Source organism: Heptranchias perlo, chromosome 3 (genome assembly GCF_035084215.1).
Source record: "Heptranchias perlo isolate sHepPer1 chromosome 3, sHepPer1.hap1, whole genome shotgun sequence".
Lineage (NCBI taxonomy): Eukaryota > Metazoa > Chordata > Chondrichthyes > Hexanchiformes > Hexanchidae > Heptranchias > Heptranchias perlo.
In genome coordinates, this window is record NC_090327.1 from 82,316,863 (window position 1) to 82,338,963 (window position 22,101).

At 36.4% G+C, this 22,101-nt stretch overlaps 1 protein-coding gene across 5 annotated transcripts in view; it reads left to right on the top strand.

The window, feature by feature from the left end:
* Positions 1-1,089: 1,089 nt before the first annotated feature.
* The window catches only part of zfhx4 (zinc finger homeobox 4), a 248,620-nt gene continuing 227,608 nt past the window's right edge, over positions 1,090-22,101 (top strand). For all 5 annotated transcript variants that reach the window (XR_010961575.1, XM_067980594.1, XM_067980602.1 and 2 more), the window contains exon 1: positions 1,090-1,246. The gene's annotated coding sequence lies outside the window, so the exon portion shown is untranslated. The remainder of the gene's footprint in view (positions 1,247-22,101) is intronic.

Consider the following 22,101-nt stretch of genomic DNA (forward strand, 5'->3'; position numbering starts at 1 on the left):
GCGATTAGTGTGAAAGCGACGAGGCTGGGTTTTTGATTTTTTTAACCTTATTCGGCTCGGGGTTATTTGTCCTTGTATTTTTTTTAGTTTTTGATTTGAATGCCCTGATTATATAAAAAGCCAAGCGAAACGGTATTATTTAGGATCGCGGGCGCCAATTATTTTCTACACATTTTTTTTCTGAGAAATCATGGAAGTTTTATTTTAATTTTCATCCTTAAAAAAAAGCCCCCGTTTTCAACCAAGAATCTTGCTTTTTGTGAGTTGATGACTTTTCGCCTTCGCTCTTCCCTTACTTCCAACTTCCAAAATGCTTCTAATTGTATTTACACAGCGGCTACACGCACAGACAGACAGACAGACATATACTTTTAAAGAATGATCCCGGTGTAGACAGTCAGGATCGTCCCCCCCCCCCCCCTCCGCCTCCCAACCCTCTGCCCGCCCGCCCGCCCCAGTGTATGGACGTAGACCTTTGTGTATATTATGTGACTTTTTTGTTTCGTTTTGGTGAATCCGCTTTATGAGTTTGTGGGAATGAGTGTATGTGTGTGATTGCATGTGTGTGAGCATTAATCGCTCCAGTGCTGTAATTGTGTGTGTGTTTTTCTCTCTCTCTCTCTGGTGTTAAATCAGATGAAGATTTTAAACCCCTCTCTCTCTCTCTCTGTGTGTGTGTGTGTGTGTTTGTGTCTTTGTCTTTGTATTGATGTAGATGTGGGACCGGGAGCTGTGTCCTGTCCCTGTCCCTGTCTGTCTCTGTCTCTCTCTGTGACTGACTCTCTCTCTCCTCTCTCTCTCTCTCTCTGTGGCTCTGTGTGTGTCTGAGTGTCTGTTGTGGGTCATGTTTATGACTTTTCCATTATCGGCCACCGTGGCTTCAACTTCAAAGCGTCAAGTCCAATCTTTTGAATGTTGATCACCTCACTAATTACACCTTCCCGTCGTGCATCGGTAATGAAGACACATGCGCACTCAACTTAATCAGCCATTTTTTACAGGGCAAAATAATTAGCAGAATAAAGATATATCGGATTTTCATTTCCAGTTTCCCTTTTCCGTTGCGGTCGCACGCCGACGAGAGTGCTCACACAGCCGGGCCCAAAGGACCGCTTTACGTCCGATTTTCTTTTGGCCTGGGATCCTTTTTATTTTTTAAAAACAATCGGGGGGCCAGTGGATGTGACAATAATTAATGTCATTATAAAAAAAAATAAAGAAGAAGAAGAGGCTGCGAGGGAAAATAGTAAGTTGCACTTTATTAAGCGGTAAGCCAGTATTATATCGGAAACACAATGAGCCGCGTTATTGATTCGCACTCTTTATCATTACAGACTTGGCTGGATTATTTTTTTCTCGCAAACATTAAAAAAAAACGGAATTGTTTATAAATGCGATTTAAATAGGATTTTTTTCTCTCTTTTGGGGGAAATCGGGTACTTGGTGTTTACACAAGTGAGATCGTGTGACTTTTAGGACACGTAGATACACATCAGAGACAGATCGGGCTGTCAGATTGCCTCGCCTCCCAGTGAAACTACTTCCAGACACAACTTGCTCATTCTTTTGGGGGTCTCGAAAGAAGCAGTTTCTCGTCCGAGAGAGAGAGAGAGACGGAAAAGGTGGCGACGCTGTCCAAGCCCCGCACTTTTCTGTCCTCCAGCGCTGAAGTGTTCACTCCTGCCGCCTTTCAGAAAGGAGCTGATTTCCAGTTGCATTTATAACAACTACCGAGTTAGTTCTTTTTTTTAAAACAAATATTTGTACAAAAAAAATGTTGCCACTTTAGCCAACGGCGACCATCAACCTTTAGGACACCCGTCCCCTTTACTAAAATAATCATCCTCGTTTTTTAAAAAATAAAACATTCTTTTCGAGAGGATCGACCCCCAACTTAAACACAATTTAGTTCTCTGTCTTCTTTTGTTGTTTTTTTTTACCTGGCAGTATGTGGGCCGGCTGCTGGATGGCTGAGGGAGCAGGCAGCTCGGCCGGATTGAACTCATACATCAGCCTGGGTCGGAAGGCAGCGGCAGCAGCAGGTTGTGTGTTTATTGCAGGGTGATGCTCTCGGGGTGATGAGACTCATGGTGATGATGATGAACTTGAAGGCAGACACGCTCCCCTGGTCTCTGGATCAGCATGTGTGTATGTGTGTGTGTGTATATATATATATGTGTGTGTGTATCTCCATCTGTCTCTTACTCTTTGTGTGTGTGTGTGTCTGTTTCCATAAGCAGCTGCTGCTCTTTCTGTCAAAAGCCGAGCTAAACTCTTCGTCCCCAATTTCTATCGCACATTATCCGTTTGACTCATCCCTGTTTGTCTTTAAGTATCTTTTCTAACCCGAATCGGAGCTCCAGACAGTTAAATCCGCGCCTCAACTCCCTTTGCCTTAACTCCGCTGTGTTCTGTATTTTTTTGATTATTATTGAAGCTCGTATATAGTAGCCCTGCCTTTTCGTTCGGGGCAGACTTCTGCGATTGGGACACGACAGTGACACGGGGATCGATCGTTTAAACTCAGAGCAAAGGCTGGGTATGTAACGCACTCTCTCCCCCTCAACACTCCAGCAGCAACTGTGGGCACAAACAAAAAAAAATCCGACATGAAATCTAGGCTAAAAATAGAAAGGTTCACAAATAGCATAGGTATAGAAACATCGCGTCGAAACGTTTCATTTCCAAGTTCCCGGAGAACTATTTAATTTTTTGTAAAAGGGCTCAATTATCTAAAACCGTCACCAATCAGAAATAAACACTTTCACTTTTTTTCAATAATGTCTATAAAGGTATGAAAGGAAACAAAATACATACAGTGCGGCTTAGACGGGCGAGTTGATCTGCGATGCAATCTTTTCTGTACTTCTAAAAGGTACATCCGATGGATTTTGCAGTGACTGTAATACATATCTATATAGACGCACGTACATATGGATTATGTACATGAACACAGAGACACATAAACGACAGATGTATTTTGTGCGAATCATTTTTTTGTTTTCCGCCTTTTCTTTTTCTCTCGGACAACGACACTGAGGTCGTTTTTCAGTAATCGAACGGTGCCAAATGTTAAAATTATAAATTCGTTTTACACACCAATAGAGACACTTTGGTTGATACAATAACCTTTTGTTTTTGTCATAAAATTATTTAGACACTGACCTTAATAACATCTTTGAGGCTAGTAACAATAGTTGCAAATACAGTAGGTTAACTTATTAAACGTTGTTCATTTTGGAATGCTTAAGAATGAGATTTGTATAGATTATTATCATGCAATACTGTCATTGACGTTTGCCATGTTTCATCCACAATTAAATTAGAACCGTATCCACCCAGATTGTGCAGTTAAGCGTTTTACAAAATGGAGCAAGAAACATCTGTTTTTATGAAATAATTTTCTTTAATTTTGTATTGATATTCTTAAAAACCTTATGTTGCAAAATGGCTAATCAAATAAGAGGGGCTGGGTGAATCAGTTCATATATTCTGTAATATTCTCTTGGCACTTTAACCATAAGCTAAAACTTACACAGTGAAATTAGATTATCCACAATAACAATATTATAGCCTGCATTGGATGGAAGCAGAACTGAGGTGGCTTTGTTGATTGCAAGGGTTTAATGTTGCATTTCAGAATCTGATGTGGTTTAGCCTCCCTTCCATTAACTGGAAAAACCCCTGAGGTTTTACAATTATTTCTTAAAGATAATACATTTAACATGGAATTGGTAGGCAGAGGAAAACTCATAAAGGCAAGAAGGAAAGCCCTTAATAACTCTTGAGATTCAGACATGTTCAGCAGTAAGATTGGTTCTGACTTCACCAAGGGTCGACAATGTGTCATTTCCATGAAGCCAAATTGCCCTCACCCTATATGATATTAATGTGCAAATCAATATTTCAGGGATTAAATTTCCCTTCTTCATTTTTTATGGTTTCTACCTCAATAAGTCTCAAGTCTATTAGAAGAGGCTTAGTGATTTAAAATCCTTCACTGCAGAATGGCTTGTTGCAGCCTTTTCTTTCCATCTCTTTCTTTTCCAAAGCTTGAAACATTGAAGGTGTTCCATGGAATCTGGTAATCTCTGTCAGCACATGCTCAGTTGTGCATTTGACCTGTGATAGGTTAAAGGCCTGAGAAAGCCAGATTCATTCCATTGGTTGTTGTCTAAAATATTGTGTTAATCATATATCGATTTATGTTCTAAATCAATAATTATGCTTTCATTTTAATAGTGGAAGCCAAATGATTTGGTGCCTACTCAAGACAATTGTCAACTAATTTGATGATAAAACCCTGCGGAGTAGGAAATACAACATATAGTTTACAAAAAAAGTCTTCTGACAGCAATAAGATAAAAATGTTCAAGAGTTAACTGGCTTGATACAAGAATTTTAAATTCAAACTTCAGCAGCATAATTGATCGGCATTTTGTTTTCTTTGAAATGATGTATTCTCAGACTTTCAACATTTTCCCTTAGATTTTCCACTCAAAATCCATCTTTATGTTTGTATAAGTTATCACCAAGAAGTTGCTGCTGGCATGAAAGTGACACCATCAAACTTATTAAGAGTTAGCAGCAAATCTGCTAGTCGCTATTGTTTGTGTCAGATCTATAAATAACGTGAATATATTTAGTGACGCCGGGTCTTCCTATTTCTATCACCAAGTGAAGTTGTGGTGATGGTTTATTGACAGGTAAAAGCTGTCAACATAGTCAGGCTACTGTAGTTTAACGTGAAGATGCTGTTAATGTTAAAACATTTTTGTGCATATTCAAACAGTCAGCAAACTGCTAGTAGATTTAGTGAACAAATTTATTACCAAAAATACAAAAAAAGTTTTGTAAAGTCAAAACCTAGGTTAAAATGTAATTACAGGATCAATGTAGCTTTTACGGATATGTTATCCTGTTGTAGTTAAAATTGTCAATGTTGTTAAAGTCTCTTGAGTCTGTACATTATTTAGTAGTCTGACATTTTAAATATAGTAAATATGTATAAATTAGCAAAACTGAAACCAAAAAGCAAAATTACACGATGGCCAAACCATTTTAGATTCTAACCTAAAAACTCATCTTATTTATCGTGCATGTTTTTGTATATGTATATGTATACATATATACAGTCTGTGTGTGTTTGGTTGTAGCTATATAAAGTAAGCTTCAACGAGAAGCTTCATCGTAGAACAGGCAGTGAGCGTACACTGGTGTTGGAATGCAGTTACTGTTTCACTGAAGTACTCTTATTCCCACTGCCGCTGGTCCATTGCTAAATGTATAGGCCTCAAATCAGGAATCAGTGTCAATTTCAAGTGTCGCTCTCTCTCTCTTTGTATGAGCCATTCAATTGAAAGGAAACATGTAGCCACATTTTTATATTAGAATGTGAGAAAATAGTAATAACAAGACTATTTTATGATTGTGAACCATCTGGATGAAGTTCAGATACAGCTGCAGCAATTTTTGTACTGCAGAACATTTTTTCCATTCAGTGTAAAATGTTCCTTCCTAAAAATGTGGAGCAGACTCGCTCAATTTAGTCTGCAAAAAGAAATGCATATGAGAAAGGACAAAGGCTCCTTAATCCATGCAAGCTGTCCATTTTGCCAAAAATGCCTTTCTCTTTTGCTTTGAAAAGTTATATCTATTTCACATGTGCTGCTGTTGTGAATGTGTGACTTTAAATTTATTTTGTTCAAATTCAATATAAATATTACTTTAGGGGAATTTTTCACACTCATTAAAAAAAAAACAGATTTAATTCCAATAAAATAATTTGAAACATCTATTTTATATACTTGCATATGAGTTTTTCAGTAATATATCTTTTTGGAGCAGATTACTGTTTGAGAGTCTTGTTCAATCTACAAATGGAAGTGTAACTGGTTGAATCATTGTACTGTGAATAATTGGTGTGAGTTAATTATTGTGCTACATCGGCAGATAAAAGTGAAGCTGTGATTGGAAGTCAGAAATGCTGGCAGGTTGGTACAGTTCACATACCCACAATACCAACAAGTCTTGTGGGTGGAAAGATAAGAAGCTAGTAGTAGGCTTAATGTATTAATTGTAGGGCCCTTCCGTTTGAGCCCTGGGGCTGAGTGTAACACAAAGATTCTTTCCTGGTTAGAATCTCTTTTAGGGTTAAAAACTTGGATGGAGTTCAAGCTAAACAACACCCAGTGAAAGTGCATGTGAATATGTACAACTTTCATGTAATTAGCACCTAATTATATTAACATATGCAAATTGTCAACTTAGAAGCTTGTTGAGCTGGCAGAGATCAGCCGAGTACAATTGCATTATTGTTCTGGAGAAAATAATGGATTTTGAGTTGGGTAGAGGAAACACATAACTAGCTATCTAATTTAACTCATACCATGGTAAAATTTCATTAGTCACCATGGTAACTGGGTTAATTGTACTGACTAATGTTCAGGGCTGCAGAGTGTCCTAAAAGAAAGCCTTGTTTGCCTAATCCACCTTACAAGGACACTTGTTTGTACATGTTTTCTTTGTATAGGAATTTGCATATGCAAACGAATAGTTTCTCTGTCTCATTTGTCATGGTTCTTCATTACCCACGAAGAGGACATTGTTACTTAGCTTTTACTGAGTGTCCTAAGACAGCGCAGTGTCAACCAGTCCAGCTACATTCTTTCATAATTTGTTTCTGATTAATAGACCAGTTTCAGGTTCATTCTATTCAGACCTTAGCAAGGAGAGGTCAATTCTGTTGCTGAAAAGGGTTTCCGCAGTAACTAAAGCTGTTTTTCTTTGACCAATTAAATCACAGCTTAAAAGCAAGTGTAGCTTTGCATTGTGGAAATACCTTCACTAATAATCTCTCGAGGTTCTGATAACAGAATATGAAAAAGAAAAGATTCTGCTGTTCCAGAATTAATCCTGTTTTTTGACAGAAACGTAAACTGATATAATTGCTTTTCAGTTGGAGAAATGGAGGTTTATACAAGTGTGAAAGCATCGGAAAAGGATTAGCATTTTTTTGCATAATGAAAAGTACTGTTGAATGGTAGACTGAATGGTTGACTGAATGACTAAGATGAAAGGAAGATGAAAACGCAGGCTCCTTTTTCCCCCCAAATGCTCAGCTCACTCTAAAGATGTATTTGTCCAGGACTTGAGAAAACAAGCATGGTCTCATATTTCAGCAGCTTTATGGAATTCCCTTGGATTCTATCGTCTTGTGAAGTAATATGTATGATAATGGTGCAGCTTGGGGCTGATAAACAAAGGTTTGTATACAGGAGAGTTACAAGAACATGCCAGGCATGTCACAAAGCAAATATTGACCACCGGTGTCAAGGATGTTGAACTATTTTCTTTGGTAAAGTTTTTTTTCCAAAAAAAGTTACAAGCAGTATCCTATAGAAAGATAATATTGACTATTGCAGTATTATATAAATAACATTCCCTGTAATATTACCACTTTATTATGTTGTGTTTCATTTCTTAATTGCTTAAATTCAAACTTTTGTCAGGGATAGCATTTAAAGAAAATGAGCTTTTAATTGGTTAATAGCTGCCAAAGAGATAAGTGAATGTTTGCTTCATTGTCATTCTGAAAGTGAAAATATAACAGGTGTTACTAGCCTTTTGAGAACATAAAATGAAATATTTTGCCCCTTTGTTTCAATAATTATTTTTCCTAAGTATATTTTTGACAGGTTTCACATGGGTTTAGGTTGTAATAAGTAACAGTTTCAGACCCCAGACAAGTGTAGACATAGACCGTCAGCTGTTGACCCCTATTGTTTGCTGGCAGTTCACAAAACTTCTATATGCACATACTTGTCATTTGAATAAAGGTCTTTTCAGGTTAATTTTTAATGTGAAATTACTTAAGCTGTAAAATATTCAGGACACTTGCAATACCACAAACTGAAATCACAGTAAAAAAATACTGTATATTGGTACTTTAATTTGCGTATGACTATTTTAACAAGCAAATTGTGTTATATTCTGTTTCTGTAAAGATTGGCATATTTTATAATTGTGTTAAACACATTTAATAAACTGTCATGTGCTGTAATTGGCACATTTCCACTCTCTGCAGAATTGAATGACAGGCAGGTTAGTAGCTGGTTACAATTTGCCCGTGTTCCTGTAGCATAGAGGAGGAATAGCTAAACGACTTTGAATTACAAAAATAATAATTGTAATGCTGTTGAAGTAATCCAGTGAGTCTTATTGGACAGACTGTACAACTGCAGTTGTTACACAGTATGAGTGCAACCACTGTGTTAAAAATGGTGGATTGATTCACATAGCAACTCATTCTGACAAGGTTATTAAGTTTTATTTTTAATCACAAAATAGCTTTAAACAATCAAGATGTCTCTTGCTTATGTTAGGTGCTTTTTTTTCATTTTAACTACAGCATCTAAAAATGTAATGTGTACAATCCACATGCTTTGGAGTTACATTGGTTAAAAGTACAAGAGGAAATTGAATGCATTAAATTTTTCACTTTTGATTTAATTATATTTTGCTGGCATGCAAAACAGTTCAGTGTATTATTACACTGACAGGGACAGAATTTATCTTAGATGGAATTTGAAATGTACAGCTAATATTGATATATAGTTAGCTTCTATAAGAGAGATTTCTGTGTCCTATCCATTAAATTGTAACCCTGAGAGACCAGGACCTTTGAATACTATATTGTATTTACTTATAGTAGGAACTGCATAAATCATATTTGCAAATACTAAAGTTTAAGAAAAAAGAGCACTCTGATTTCTTTTTTGTTTTAGCAAAGATAGCCATTCAAAGCCATTTCACAACATTGAACTACAACATGATGAATGATAAAAAAAAAGAGGACAATGAAACTGTTGAATGACAAAGCAGAATAAGTTCTTTGAAATAGCGATAATGGTATGAATTAGTTGGATTTAACATCAAACTAATGCAGAGATGATCAAACAAAGCAGAACAATATCACAAAACCATTAAGTATCTTTTTCTTTTCTTTAATGATATATTTGTTTGGACAATATATTACCACTGTACAACCTGCCATATTGAAAGTAGCTTGCTATCAGCCTGTCACAGAATTGAGAGTGATCATTGTAGATAAGCTTTTCCCTTAATTGAAAAGCACATATTTCTGAACAATTTTGCTATAAGGTTGAAAATGAACAGCTATACTAATGCCATCTTCTGTAGTGTAAGACTCAAATTGTATCCATGATTAAGCCTACAATGGGACATCAAGAATGATAGGAATGATGTGTTTTTCAAATATTCCATCAACTCTTTATAGTACTGTAAGAGGCAAGCCACTCCAGACATGCTAATGTATAGATGCATTCTAGTTCAGTTAGAAATGCCCTCCTAAAATGACATGCAGTATATGCTTGTTAATGGGAACATTTGTTCAGCCACCAATTCACTGTTTGCTTAGTAGGAACAATTCAAAGTTTGAGATAGGTGATGCCTTCCTCACCCATGCAATGTTGTCATTAAGAAATTTCCACTGTGAGCTACAGAAATCTCTGCAAATTCTTAGAAAGAATGGGGATTAGCTATGTGTGTGCTGACATCTATGATCTATTTAATGTAACAGGAAAAAGGATGGTTGATATCCAATGCAGAGAAAGGAAACAGTTAGCACGCCTTACAGACATCTTTGGGTGAAGCAGTTCTCTCTAGTAAGATCAGAAATGCTGTCTCAAACACATTTTATATATATATATATATTTAGATATAATATATATAATCCCTGCATGTGTGCATCTCTTTCTCAGATGACCAGGCTCAATATAGAAAGCTTTGAGAGGTTATGTGAGAATATAGAAATGAAGTTATAGTATATAGTGCGTTATCCACAGCTTTTGAATGAATTGGATAGTGTGATATGTTCTGATGAGATATTACAACTACATGTTACATAGAATTTACAGACCAGAAACAGGCTGTTTGGCCCAACTGGTCTCTGCCGATGTTTATACTCCTCCCACTCTAACCACCTCTTCCCTCATCCCTCTATTCCCTTCTCCCTCATGTATGCATCAAGCCTCCCCTTAAATGTGTCAATGCTGTCTACTTCAACCACTCCACGTGGCAGCGAGTTCCACATTTTCACAACTCTCTGTGTAAAGAAACTCCTCCTAAATTCTTTATTTGACCTGTTAATGGCTATCTTGTATTTGTGTCTCCTTTATTAATTATGTCAATTCAGTAATCATTTCACAATTTTTAATTTTTTTATGGGTTATACTTAAATATTACTCAGATATACCAAAATGGAGGTTAAAAAAGCCTTAACAAAGTACCACTTAAATATCAAAGGTCTTAACATGACTGACTCTGTGGCTGACTGAACCTCTAAAGTTTAAAGGGGATTTAAAGTGAATTAAATTTTCTGTATTTGTTCTTTGTGACAGTTGTAGATTTTACAAGGAGGTAGCTTCTTTAGACAGATGAGCATGATATGCAGGTTTTCAATTTGTACGCCCACTGCATGAAAAGGTGCCAGCAATTACCTGACACAGTAGAAAGGGCGTACATTGTGTTGGTACAGATCTGTAGGTTTTGAAGTGGTATGAAAGAATCGTAGAGGTGTTTCTTTGCTGAAATGAAGCAGGTTGCAAAGCTGGAACCATTAAGCTTTGCCAAGGGTTGTTGGTCATACAGGCCTGTTTAAGTGCTCGCTGTCAACAAGCAAATCACAGGGAGCACTTTCGCTGGCTCACCTCCGATTTATTCATGAACTAGGCTTCACACACCACTCTTCTTTGTCCTTGGCCCAATAAGAGGGGGCAGGTGCCAATAAGAACATCACTTGAAGAGTTGCCTTTAGAGCCCCCAGATGTAGATAACACTTCAGAGAGGTGGCTGACTCCACTTCTGAAGGTCTGTCTTGGAGCTGTTGAGACCCTAATTCAAAAATGAATTAATAGCGCCAAAATGAAAGTAGATTTCTTTCACTTCTACATTAAGATTTAAATAAATGAAGTAATGACTAGTGAAATTTAATTAGAAGGAGTAGCTGGGTCTCCAATCTGTATCTTGCAAGTACTACTGCTCTGTCATTTAATTGGCATTTACTATGTAAATAGATGTCAATAGTATCAAAGATGAGCATGTAAATTTTACAAGTTGTGTTTATCCAAGCAGTGTGTGCAGTATGCAGGAAAAAGTTACTGTAATACTAGTACAGTGTAATCCACCTCTGATTTTTTTTCCCAAAGAGCGGGAAGGATACACGACAGACAGATATCTGGCACAGTGTTTGCAGTGGGGCAGAGGTTGAGTACAGTTACTGAAATCCCTTGAGAAGCACTTACTAAGTAGCCTTCTCATATCCTGCCTGATCTATGGTGGAAGAGTCTAAGCAGCTATTCCACGTATGTGCAAGTATTATTAGCCAATGAAGGATTTTTTTTTAAAAACAAAGCAACATCAAAAACTCAGCATCTTGGAAAATGATGGGACGAGAGCTAATGGGATGGAATCTATTTCCACATCAGGAAAATGCACTGATGGAAGTTAATGATTTAGTTGTGGATAAAGTAGTCATCTTGTGCAATCTGATCACAGTCATGAGATCATTTGTCATGGATGAAGTGAAAATGTCAGGACCAATGAGTCTGTGAATGCCGAAGGGGGCAAAAGGGCTTTAGGAGACACTTTTGTGCAGTGTTAGGGACACAACACAAATGGAACTCTAGGGAAATGCAGGGTTAGTAAACTTAGTGTGTGTATCCTCAGGATAGTAAAATATGATAAAATAAGATACAAAAGGATAAAGATAGGGTTGTGACATCAGACTTTAGTGATCCCTTAACAGTGTAAATAAATTAAATATTAAAAAGTAGTCTTTTAAAGGCAGTTGAGCATAATATGTGTACTCGTGGAGGTGAAAGTCAGTCTTCATTTCTCCTGGATTTATAATGGCTTTTTAAAAGATAATTTGTGAAGAATAGTTGACTCTATAGCTTCAGTGGTCTGATGACTGCCCATTCCATTAAAATGGTTAAACAATCAGTATGTGGTGCATTTAGCAGAACCCGAGTGAAGGATTCCAAGAAGTGTTTAAAAGGTGCTAGTATATGTACATTGTCACAATGTTGGGTATTATTGTTCCTTTTATTAAATTGAGCTGAAATAGTTTACATTAGTAAAATATAAAAATAAATAGACCCTTCAGTTTAGCCAGAAAAGCAACTGTGTTAACTCTCTGTCTGTTTTAAGCGCAAGTTTATAATCAAAGCTTACAAATGTATTTTTAAAAAGTTAAGAGAGTTAAACATAAGACCTTCTTGGTTGGCCTTTTTTTTCTGCTTCATGGTGGAATAACTACGCTATGTTTCAGAAGAATCTAAGTTCAAGTCCAAATAACACCAGCGCAGTTTCCTTTAAATACATCCTTCAGACTTGAAGAAGTGTCAGTTAAATCTGACATCATTGTTTCTTACACTTCTGTATGAAGGGGCCTTTATAATATCTTTGGTTTCTAATTTGCTGAAAATTATTTAAATCTAATGAAAGTTATTGTTAATAATCTCAAGTAAAATTATTTTTCTGTCCTTAAATACTTCCTGTCATTCTCATAATTTTATTTTTATATAGTTAACCCCACTTAAAATATTTACTAAAATAAAGTCAATCATAAAAACAGCAGCTTTTGAGTCTTTCATTGCTGCACAATTAATATTCCATTTCATTGTAGTATTGCATTGTTAATTACTGTCAGCTATTGTCTGTTTGCACTAAATCCTGAAACCTAATCAACATCCTGCTTTAGGTAGTGTCTTGTGGTAAACTTTAATTAACTCTTATTACATTGAAGAAGTCTTCAAATGCTGTATTAACTAATCATTTACCTTCATTATAGTCTGACAGCTCGACTTGTTAATGGCTCTAATAGAACCAGCACTCATTGAATAAACCTGCAGAGTTTACTTCATTCACATTACTTGGTGCAGAATTACATTGCTGCTAAAATAATCAGCTAGAGCTGGAGCTGGTCATTTGTGTCACCTTGTTTATCGTGACTGGCATGTGTTACTTTTGTAAATAGAATTACTTTCCTGACCCCCTCCAGCAAATTATTAGTAAAAGAAACAAAAAAGCTTTAAAAACAAAAGCTTGTGACTCTTTATGTCAATAAAACATAACTTTAATGAAATCATTAAGAGCATTTTATTATGGAATAGAATACAATGAGGTGGTCAAGTTGTAACTGGCCCCATTCAGGCAGCTATGCGCACAATGTGGGTCTAGTTTGCAATTTACTATTGTTGTTCCTAACTGTCAGAGAGGAAAGGTAGAGAGCTGAATTAATAATTATGTTGTCCATTTCTACAAGAGCCCATCGGAAGGCAGCACTTTCCCATTATTGTTTATTTCAGCTCACCAGTCAGGATGAATGCCGGTTAGCGTGTTGTTACAATATTGGGCTTTCAATCCGGTTGGATATCATGTTCCTCAGAGAAACAGCCATGTTGAACTACTTTGCAATTTATAAAAATTTAAATCACTGCAAAATCAGTTAGTTATTTTTTGTAGTGGTTATTGCAGCAAATTGTTCAAAGTTTTGATTGCATTATGAATTTTGAGGACCTTAGAAAAGTGCATCAGGCTGTTACAACAAAAGAAAATGCACCTCATGAAAAGTATGTGTGAAAGGTATCAAATGGTGGAAACTGATGATGTACAGATAAAAATGCATTGACAACAATAAAAAAAGAAACAGTGTCACCCCTTCAGTATGACTCGTGGAGGTAGAATTTTTGTGGAGTTCTCCCTCGTAACTTCAGCAGAATTCATGGATTCTGCCAATCTCCCACCAAAGTTATGGTGAGAGAGCAGGAGAACCCCAAACAGAAATTCCAGCCGACCAGGTTTAGCCAGCGAGTCGCTCAGGCATACAGATACAGATGAGGAAGATCTTGGGTTCAGTATCTGGTCTGTGTTGAGTCAGCTGGTGCAGCTACATAATAGGTCTTTGCGCCTCGGGTTAGAGAGGAAAAAATCGGTGAGGGTCCCTGTTTCTGATCACTTTTTAGTGTCCCTAACTGGAATTGGTGTGTGTGTAGATATTGGATGAGGACAGCATCGGGTTCTACCGTGAAGCTTCATATGGACAAATAGTCTGCTGATACTACACAAATAATGTCAACTTGGGAAAAGTACCAGAGGGTGACTGGAATCATACCCCATGAAGGAGTCAATATCTTCAGGAGAGGGGAGAAAATCAGTGACAAAAAATAAGCTAGTCCTTTGGAAATATGTAATGTAGGATGAAAACCAGCGCATTAAAGGAATGACTTGTACAAAGTGTTTTAGACATTCAAAACATTCTTGCAAAATAAGTTTTATTTCATTTTGAAGTTTGATTATGATAAGCTGCTGAATAAATGTTAACATTTGTGCAGTGTTTTTGGAAGGATAATTTAATCACTGACTAAAGTCAAATCTCAGATGACCATTGACCCAAATGACTTAAAATTGGTAATATTTAATTTGTAATTAGTGTATAGATATGGATCATCATATGAGGGCACTTTATATGTTTAATATTCTAAGTATGGCTTTTGCAATAAAATTTGAATTCATAATCACTCCCCAATTTTTGTGGTTGCTATTTCAGTTATAAAAATATACACGGTATACTATATTCATACTGCAGTTTGTGCTGCACTTGTATTTTTACTGGACTAAAAACCTGAACAAAGGTGTAATTTATAAACATGATTTTGCAGTATTTATAATGCTGTGATTATGTTTCTAAAAATATCTTAGTTCATGCTCATTTTCACATGACCTTTTTAAATTTAGGAATGATGAGAATATCATTTTAGAAGATTACTTTAAAGCTAGAATTGCAGGCAGAAATCCCTCTTCTGAATAATAGACTGACTTTTCTGGTTATTAAACACATTCAGGTCTAACGTTCCTGTTATACCTATCTTTCTAACTAGATCTGAGGCTAAAACATTGCTAATAGCTTTGGAATGCTCACTGGGGTACCTAGTCTGTGATTACATTTTATGAAGATAATTACAGTAGAACTAGCCTTGAAGCAGGATCTGCTGCAGAACAGCTTTTGAACTCTAACATATATCGTGATTCTGGTTAGGTGGCAGTAGGAAGAGCCATCTCTGCACAGAAATGACCTGATAATTATATCAGGATCAGTTATAAATATAAATAACTATGAGTGAAAATGTCAAAACCTGTATCAATTAGAAAATTCTGCAGAAATTAGGAGTACAGCAGTTTTCTCACTTATTGTTCACATTATTCTTCAAAGCAATTCAAGCGGCCTCTATACATTTATGAAGGGTTGAGGTAAGGTGAAATTACAAATTCTGAGTAATGAGCCTTAAATAAACATGGCACCAATAATTGTTCATTCATAGTCCAGATTAATGCACTGGATCTTTGCTCCTGACTTGCAAAGACAGCATGGATTTGGGGTTGGGCTGTATATGTGAAGCTGGATCGCCAATCTTACATTAAGTCCTGATCTGGAGGATTTTTTTGTGGAGGGGGAAGCGAATGATGGTATCAACAGACAGATGGTTGTAAAATCAGCTGAAATTTACATAACCTTCGAGTACTTTCATATTGTATACACTTTGCATTATAATACAAGATGTGACTGACTTGTAGATTAATATTTATTTAGCACAGGGAAATCAAAGGGATTAAGCAGTCATCATTTTAAATCTAATCCTTCTTTGCATGGACGAGACAAAGGGAGGGTGATTAAAGTACATGAGGCTGATAGAGGCAAAGTGAAATTCTTCTGTTTCATCTGTACCCACTTCTGATTTAAAAAATAGTACCGCAGCTCCAAATGCAAAGCAGATTTGCGTCGAGGGCACCTCGCTTTCCATATGGGCCCTTGATTCCTACACACGTTAGATCTTTAACTTGTTTGACTACCAACTTTATTGCACCCTTTATGCTTCATGCTCCAATGCTTCAATACTACAAGCTGCTTTGAGTAACATCAACAAGAATGTTGTTCAATGCAGTCAGAGTATTTAATGATACAAAGGGGAGGAAGATAAAAATGGCACAAGAAAATTATTCATCAAATATTTTTTTTGAAATATATTTTTGTTAGACCAGCTGCATTATTACAAACTCAAAATGTAAATCATTGTGATGATTGAGGACCCTTATCCCAACATTACTTCTTCACTACAGACTGCTACAAAAAAATGACTGACTGTACCAACCCAATTTGCGCTGAATGCGCATGTGTTGGAACCATGTCGAGGAAACATTGGGAAGTTAATGTGAGTACTCAAACAATTAGAACTGTGCAGTTTGCTCCAATGCAGCTCAATTTTGTTACAAATGATATAGTGATTTTGTTTGCTGCAAGAACGAAGTGGGGTTTGCTACAGCAGCATTAGCCTATCAGATACTGAACTTCAAATACATGGGGGAGCATCAGTCAGGGTATAGGAAAAGTCTTGTTGTAACAGAAGGTTTGTAATGGCACAGTTTGTTACAATGAGGCTTGACTTATCTTACAAATGGGTGTGGGAGGACCTTGTTCATCAGGGCTAAGCTCCTAGCACTGCTTAAAGAATAACATTGTAGTTCATACTAAATTACTGATTTTTTTTTAAAAGTAGCTTTGTGGAGAAAGGTGTTAGTTCACATTTATGTCCTTTACAATGTGATACAAACAATAAAATGTCAACTATCTAATGTTGCTTCCAATATGCAAAAAAGGCTGTATTTATACTTAGAATGAAACCCATAGAAACTGTCATGCTAAGGTTGTATATGTCACATGTTGTTTGATTAGTGGTTAAAAACATCTGGTTTGATAACTGATGTGAGCATTCATGAACAGGATTGTAAAAAAAGGCAAACTTTGACTGACCAGGTAGCATAAACACACATACCTTTCCTTTATTTATCTATTTATTTATGAGTATTTATCTTTGAAACCTTCAAACCAATTCAGATTTAATTTCTTCACCTTTTAAAAGACAGATGTATATTTTGTTTCAGTCTTCCATTCAAACTTAATTACCTTCTCCGTCTTTGTGGTGACTTGGGCGGAAAGTTTTTGCCGAGTCAAAAGAGGTCGTCACACATTCTTTTGCAGTTCTCTTCATTAATTCATCCTTGCAGGAGCACTTTCTATCGTGCTGGGAAGGTAGAAGGGTGTAATAGAAGAGCCCTGAAACATCAGCAGGAAGCTCTAAGCTGGTTAATGCAGTATAATTGTCTGGACATAGACTGGCCTTTGTTTGTGCGGTTCACTTCGAATCAGCTGTAATTAACTCCAGAGTGTTTCCAGATTGCCAGCAAAAAAAATTACAGCTTTTCTGTTTTAAATTGGAGAGCTCACAAAGACATTAGCTATGCAGATTGGTTTACTTTGATTTGTTCCTTTCTTATAAGCGAAGGGTTGTGTAGTTTTTAAAACTGTTTTCAGTTATTGTAAAATTACATAAATTTTGGGTTTTCAGTGTCCAAGAATCATTTTAAAATAGTCTTTTTCTAAGCAAATAAGTTATAAGCCCATTATTAGCCAACATTAAAACAGCTAACAATTACATTTTGATATGTCAGTAAAGCAACAAGCAGTCAGCTTGTTGCAATATAATTTTGTTTGTATGAGTGTGCAATAAGGATATATCACCAAAAACCTGTATCACATAGAGAGTGACAAAGAAGAACATGTGGCTGTGAGTTTCTTCTGAACAACTTCAAATGTTCTGAAAGATGGCCAATAGACTGAGCAGATAAAGGAAAATTTGCTCAGTTGAAGATTAGTTCATAATTGTTGGCCTAAGCCACGTTACTTTAGATAGGAAACCTGAAGTAATCTAACATAATTATTGCCTTTTTGTGCAAAGTATGGTACCTGTATTTAAGTGCTTAAAAAGGACGAGTGCAGTAAAAAGCTGTTTAATTCTACACAATCCACGGCAAGGAGAACATCCACCACACCCTGCTAGTGCGTACTGCAGCTTCTAATCATGGATTCTGAAATGGACTAAAGGAGGTTATAGTACAGGATAGGTTGCTTGCTGGTGTATCTAATAACACTGCATATTTTGTAGAAAAACTGTCAAGAATCAATGCAAAAGTTCATGCATTACATTTTTTCTTTATAGATTTGAACAAAATAGTACTAAATCTAAATGTGGATTTAGCAAGTAAAGGGGTTCTTGGTGTCCGTATAATGCTGCTTTGATGGATTTTTCATCAGTCGTTTGTATGTGGCAACAAATAAACAAGTATAATTACACTTGTGAAGGTCTATTCATTCCTTTGTCAGGTTTAGATATATGTGCAGTTTTCACACTGATCCTCTCTTTTGTCTTTGCCTAACTCAGTATGACATATTGATAGAGGATTTGGTGTGGGGAAAAAGGCCACAGCAGAGACAGTGATGACCTTTAGGAAACTTGATATAATTCTGGCATAATTGTATTTGTTTTTAAGAGAGTTATGTAAGTTCTAACTTTGCGTGGGTTGAACTGGTGTTTTATGTGGACAGCTTTTAACCTGCCTCTAACACTGCAAATAAAGAATTGAAGTCAAATAAGGGAACTAAACAGCAGATGGAAAAACAAAAGAGCCAAGAACTCTATTGGTCTTTTTTCCCAGCACTTAACAGTGTGGCAAACCTAGCATTCCTCTGCCATTATTCTCTTCTCTTGATCAGATCATGTTCTTTTTAATCACTTCTCAAACACTGTCTCACTGGAGCGGAGAAGAAGGCTGGGACAATCTCAATTAAAAAACTGAGGTATAATTGGCATTTGTGATTCTAGTTCTTTGTTCCAATGGGAACTGAACATTCATTCAGTGCAGAGGCATTGCCCTATTGTTTAACATGTACACTTTTTGTCAGTTAATCTTAGTGTAGGAGTATCGATTATTTTGCTCGTAGCCATTCAACCTGTATTTGCTGAAGGAGGAAAAGAGAAAGTTAGCAATTCAATCATATATGAAAGTCAGTTGTTTGCATTTAAAATGAAGATTTTGTTATTATACAAATTTGAAAAGAAGAGACATGTATTAAGAGCAAATTGTGTTCTATAGTTGCAGGATTATAGCTCAAGATAAAATAGTTTGTAAAAAAAGATACATTTATCAAAATTATTGGGAAATATGTTGTGGAAATTTGCAGAACACCAGAGCATGCTTGTTAAGGCTTTTAGATGTTAAAGCTTTCTTAGGTAGTGTCTGAAGAAGAACTAAGGGCTTTGATTTGGTTTGTCTGCAGAAACCATGTATGTCCAAACAGCAGGTATCAAGATTAGTGTTCAGATGTATATAGCATATTTTATAATTTATCAGTTTATAATGATTCACTATGTATTGCCCAGAAGCATGGAGACATTCCCCACAGAGTCATTTAGTGCTTGAAGTGTTGAGAGATGCCACATTACAAATCACAGTCTGCTGCATTTTGTCTTGTTTCATCATTGTAGAAAGTTCCCCCCCCCCCATAATTGTCTTAATTGAATTGTTTTGTCTGTGTGCTTATATAATGCTTTTAATATATGCTGCTCTGCATCTTTCTGGAGCTATAGGTAGAACCATTTACAAAGCAGTGAAGACATGTCATTTATCAGTGTCTGCTTTTTAAGATGATGAAATGAAATAGGAGTCCTTTACATAGTACTACATGTTTTGAGCTTATTTCCGATGTAAATTATTCAGTGTTGGCGGTTATTGGTGTATGTAGAGTATGTGCTAACGACAGTAGATAGTCAAGTCTGGTCCTGCCTGTTAACCAAATAAAAAGTATTGCAAGGCTGCTTTGTGCTGAAAATGGCAAGAGAATACACCACAGAGCCCATTTTGTAATTGTCCAGAGTTACCAAATGTGGATTAAAATTGGACCTGTTAGGGTTGTGAACTTCTGAGAGTGCTCAGGGTATTCACATCTACCCAGTGTGTTCTGTTGCTATTTCCTATGACTGTTAGGAGTACTGCATCATGTTCCAAAAACTATAGCCTAATTTCCGATGCAAATATTGTTGGTGTTAAATTGCCAAATGCAGAGGTAAATGTGCCTGTGTGTGAACTAATTAGAAAATTATTAGGTTTTCATGGTCTTTGTGTTGAGGTTCATTTCAGAGATGCTTTTTTATGCTGCATGCAAGCTATGAGCATAATTAACCTGGAGCTCATCAATGATTAAAATTACACGCTAAGCTTTATGATATTCAATTCAGAGGCAATTAGACTGTCATTTTAGCCCATCTCAGACAGCAAAACTAATTTTAATTCATTTTCAATCTGTGTAAATCTTCTGATGTCTCTTAAACTGATCATTTCCCTCTTTGACTTAGCTGAAGAGATTAGATTTGATTAGAGCAAAAAATTTGAGCAGCTATTCTTCAATGCTTAATAGCAGAGTGCCTCCCCCAAGCCTTATTTAGTCAGAAGTTGTTTTAAATTAATCCCCCAAATTGCTGCATACTAAGGTATTATGCATACAACACAGAATGATCTTTGCTCTCCAAGTGTTCAATAGCAGTGAGTATTTTTTATTCACCATTATGTAGTGTGGAATTATGCTATCTTATAGACACCACACGTGGCAATTTTCTTAATTTTGAGAATCATAGTATACTGGCCCCTGAAGGTATACAGTGAGCTGTCCTTTCTCTTGCTCAAAACCTTTGTCATACATTGAAAGTGAGCACTGAAGTGGCTGACCACCCTGCTGTTGTGTATAGTGCCATCATTCTGTAAACTGGGAGATCTGCAAGGACTAGAGACACAGGATCTATGCAAGTCGTTAATACAGTAGTTGCAGTCCAGTGGGCAATGAGGCTGAAGGATAGCAGAGTTTTCACCTTAACTTTCCTCCTGTGCTTCACCCTGCTGTGAAATAGTGATATGGCCTTTACAAACTACACTACTGTGTTTCCACTAAAGGGAATATATGGGCTGTGGTGCCTGCCTTGAGAAAATGATTGAAGGATTTTCATCATCGGGGCTTTCATGTGATTTGTTAAAGATAGGAGAGTAGTTGATTGAGGCAGTAGCTGAGAGATGGGCAACACACCAGGATTGACAACATCAAAATTGTATTTGAAACCGGTGTTCATTACGTTTTGCAGTGAAAAAATTTGACTGAGTCTGATTTTCCCCAAGGATGGTAGGACTGGATGCACTAAATATTAATTTCTGTTTCTATGCCTATTGAAGTAGCTGAAGCGTGGGGAAGAATCCTGATTGGTGCTTAATCAGGGCTTGTTAGATACCTGCTGAGGGCTCTCACAGAAGGAAGATTTGAAGTAAGCTGATTTACTTGGTCAGATGAGAAGCAAAGAAGAGCTCAATCTTTTTTTTTGTTGGCACTATAATAATTTGCTTACTTTTCTCTCATGCTATTGGGTTTTCTGACAAAATATGCCAAGAGTAAAAAACGGCGCCGTAGCAAACTTTATAATCTGAAGGCCTTTTGAAAAGATTTAGTGAAAGAGGCGAACTATCAGCTGTAGGTGTTCTTTTTGTGCATTTATATGGAAACTCTTGTCAGGACTGTACTTTGCAAAGAAGTCGATTAGCATTCAAGAAAATGTAAGGAGGATGGTGAGAGCATAAAAACATCTTGCATTTTCTAACTATTACCAAATATCTCTTGCTAGAATTTTTCAAGTGGAAATTCATATTACTGCTGGTTTTTGATCTTTCCATAATATTTGAATTCTACCTTTTGACCTGTTTGCGAGACTGAAGATTAAGAGTCTCGTTTTATTATGGAGCTACTTGTACAGAAGAATGAAGTATTTTGGATGCGTTGCCATGTTATTTGTGTGAGTGATTATTGCTGCTGAGGCTCCAGATCATTACAAATGCATCAGTACTGTGACAGTATGATTTGATAGGAAATTGTTTTTTGTGTATGATAGACTAGTTAATTAAAAGTTTTATATTGAAGAAATATAATATAGGTGACTATGGATTACGCTACATCAAGAAATTAAATGTTGTACATGTGCTTTATGAGGAGAAATAAATAATGTAACAGTTTTTAAATTATCACTTTTGTAAAATGTTAAAGGCTAATATGTTTAGATCCATATTTAAATTGGCAGTGGGGTCCACATT